Source organism: Elephantulus edwardii, unplaced genomic scaffold (assembly GCF_000299155.1).
Source record: "Elephantulus edwardii isolate Elephantulus edwardi_28Jun2011 unplaced genomic scaffold, EleEdw1.0 scaffold00011, whole genome shotgun sequence".
Taxonomy (NCBI): Eukaryota; Metazoa; Chordata; class Mammalia; order Macroscelidea; family Macroscelididae; genus Elephantulus; species Elephantulus edwardii.
In genome coordinates this window covers 25231512-25235323 of record NW_006399761.1, presented here as the reverse complement: position 1 = coordinate 25235323, position 3812 = coordinate 25231512, and positions in this window count along the sequence as shown.

The window sequence follows — 3812 nt, the reverse complement described above, 5'->3', positions numbered from 1 at the left end:
GGGGGGGGGGGTAAAGTTATCTATTGCCTCCAAGCACTGTGGGTGTCTTGTTTTGTTTTTTTACTATTTGGTTTAGACATATCTGACTAAGTTGTACAAATGTGCTGCACTGCTTGCTAAATTCCCAGTATATGCCCTTCTGTTTGATGCGACAGCGGATGGAGCTGTGTGTGCCCCTGTTTACTGTTCATGCAGAGCAGTTGAGGGCAGCTGGCTTTTGTCCATCTGGTGGAGCAGAAGCTGGTCCTCAAGTGTTTCTCTAGCTGGGTTCTGTTTCTGTCTGTTGTCTTTATCTCCTGAGTTTCCCAGGCAGCCAGACTGCACAATGCTGACTGATTATACCTCTGTGCTCCACCCATCAGTCTCCTGGTTTCTTCTGTGTTTGAAGTACTTTGCTATCTTTTCTGACTCAAGGTTCCAGAATTATCCCCTTTAACGGCTGTCTCTGTTTTCTGGTATTTTCTGCCCACCTAGTGGGTCATCTTACCCAAGTCTTAAACCGTAACTTAAAAATAAATGATATCTGAGTATAGCTGTTTCTCCAAGTAAGATAACAAATGACTAAGAAATTTATACTTTAAAGCCACTGTTGTGGTTTAAAGGTAGTTAAGATGTTGGAAGCCATACCATCAGTTTTTCAATTCTAGCAAAGTCACCTACAGCAGCTAAGTGTCAATGGAGCTTCCTGACCAGGCAGAAAAGGAAGAGTGTATGTTGCCTAGTCCTGATAGGACGTCAGCAAGAATCTTTGTGGATGACAACAATGTATAATTCATTTATTTTGGACAGATCATCAGCAAAGGTCAATCATTAAATCATCAAGTCCGTGAAACAGAGGGCCAACAACGTTTGGACTAAAGCCTCGGTGAGAGAGACTAGCACAAGAACCACAATAATTGATTCAAACAAGCTATTAGGATGACATGGGCCCAAACAACACTTTTTTCCTGCTGTATATAAATAAGGCCACAAGCAGTAGGAGTTAACTCTGATAGACTCTATATTGCTGTTAGCTTCCATCTCAACATCAGGAATACAAAAATCCTCACCACTGGGCCAAAAGACATCATGACAGATGGAGAAAAGCTGAAGCTGTCCATGGAATTCATCTTGTTTGGATCCATGATCAACATGATACCAGCAGTCAGAAGAAATCAAGAGAGATGTGTTGCACTAGGCTGTCAAGGCTCTCTCCAAAGTTATAAAAAGCAAGGACATCAGTTAAAGAATAAGATGCACCTGATGCAAGCTCTGGTCTTTTCAATTATTTGTCATGCATCTGAGAGTTGGCAATTAACAAAGGATGATAGAGGAACTGATGCCTTTGAGTTGTGGTGTTGGAGAAGAGTACTGACTATCCCATGGACTGACAAAATAACAAGCCTGTCTTGGAGGGCGTTCAGGTGCTCCTCAGAGGCAACAAGGGTGCAACTTCATCTCACATACTTTGCACATGCTGTCAAGAGGAGCCAGCCCTTGGAAAAAGACAACACAGCAATAAGCCCAAATACAAAAGCACGGCTTTTGCCAGTGACATGAAATCTATTTTCACTCCCAAAGCTCCCACTTGACCAAGCAGAATTGCCCAGAGGTCTGTAGGCTATAAACTTTACAGGAGCCGCCCTGTTAATGCAGAGTGGTAAGCTTTCAGCTGCCACCACAGGACAAAGATGCTAACAGCCTGCTTCCACAAAGGCTGTCACTGCTACTCATCGCTGACACTCCAGCAGATTTCCAAAGCTGTAAATAGCTAAGAGATTGCCCATCTTTCTCCAGAAGAAACACTGGTGGATCCAAAACCACCAGAGAAGCTGTAGCACAAATCCCTATGGACTACACACTCCTAGAGCTGGTGCTGGAAAGTTAAAGCCTTAGAAACTCAGCAGGAAGTTTTACTGTCCTGCAGGTGTTATTATGGCTTGGCATGACCTCATCAGAAACATGTCTAGTTTGGATTCTATACAGAGGAGCAGACTGCCAGGTCTTTCTCTCACAGAGCCACTACATGAGTTTGAGCCACCACCCTTTCCATTAGCAACTGAGCACTTAGCCAAGTGAATCACATAGGGTCATTCAATTCACCACTCACAGCTAATCCTCCAGCAGGGATTTACAGCCTCCAGAGTATTTACTCAAGAGAAATTTACAGATTCCTTCAGGGGCTGTAAATCACACAGGAGAACATTTTTCTCCCACAGACCACTCTGTTGGTTATCACAATACAAATCAAAACCACAAGGATAGTCTGTAAATTTTCTTCACTTAAACCATAAAAAACCCTTTTTTTTTCAGAGTTATCACTTTTTAACTATTAACCAGGAGCCTGTAAATTGATCTTAACCCAAGGTGACCCTGTGAGTCAGAGTGTAACTGGGCTCCATACTATTCTCAACAGCAGAACAAGTCAGCTGCCTTCCTATGCTTTTTTCCCCCAAGGATATCCACTTCTTAAGGCTGTGTCTCACGAAGGCCAGGCTGCACTGGGATGGCCAGCTGGCCCGGGACTTCTACGCCCTATCACTATCCCTACCCTGTTCACTATGTTCTTTACATTTCCTCCTCTGGCTGGTGTTTGAGTCTGTTCTTCAGCTTCACCTCTGCAGCTCACAGTTCCAGGACTGCCATCTGAGTCTGTTCCACCTGATTTCTCAGATCACTGTCTTATCTGGTCTTGTTTTACATCTCAGTTTCTTTCTTGTTTAGCTTCATCATCATCATCATCATCATCATGTCTTCCACTTCCTCCTGCTCTAAATAATTTTCCTGCCTCTCTATGCATTTGACTATTTTGGACCTTATTAACAATCACACAATATGTGATCTTTTGTGATTTGTTTCTTTTCACTTAGCATATTTCAAGACTCATTCATGCTGTAGTATGCTAAGTACTGCTGCATGGAGACCAGTTCCTAGCTGACCTCCCAGTGAGTTTTCAGAGGCAGTTAATCATATGGAAGGAGTCTGCCCATTTTTCTCAGAGCAGTGAGTGTATTCGAACCATCTGTCTTTGGGCTGGCAGCACAATTCTTTGCCAACAGGCCACTAGGGCTTCATTGCGTTGCGTAGTATGTATTCTTTTTTCACCACTGTATGGAGACAAACCACATTTATCTATTCATCCAATGATGGACATTTGGTTTGTTTGCACTTTTTTGGCTTCTCTGGTTACTTGTGGACATGATTTCATTTCTCTTGGTCATATACCGAACAGTGGAATTATTCACTCAAACAGTAAGTCTCAATTTAACTTTTTAAGGAGGAACACCTGTTAATATTATTGGTTTCCAGGGTGCTAAATATGGATTTGAACTGTCTGCCTTTGGGTTGACAGTCTAACTCCTTACCTATAAAGCCACTAACCACTGCAACACTAGCCACAAAAGCTAAAGATGGAGTTGAGCATTTCTAGAAACTTCTGCAAAGAACATGCTATCAAAGTGCACTAACCATTGGTGACTGGGACGCAAATGTTGAAAACAAAGAACCAGAAATTAGAAAATACAGTCTTGTGACAAACGAGGCTGGAAATTATGTGACAATTTTGTACAATAACTTATTCATTGGAAATATCTCTTAAAAAGAAAAACCAAAAAGTAACTATACTCATTACGTCACCTGCTGGAATACACAGCAATCACACTGACTACATGGTAAGTTCAATATCAGCCGTCAACAAGGTCAGAGGTCAACTGTGGAACACAATATCAATTATTCAGATGCAAGGTCAAACTGCAGCTGAAGAGAATAAAAACGCGTCTGAGAGCCAAAATACAGTCTTGATTTATCTCACTAGAATTAAAAAAAAAATCCCA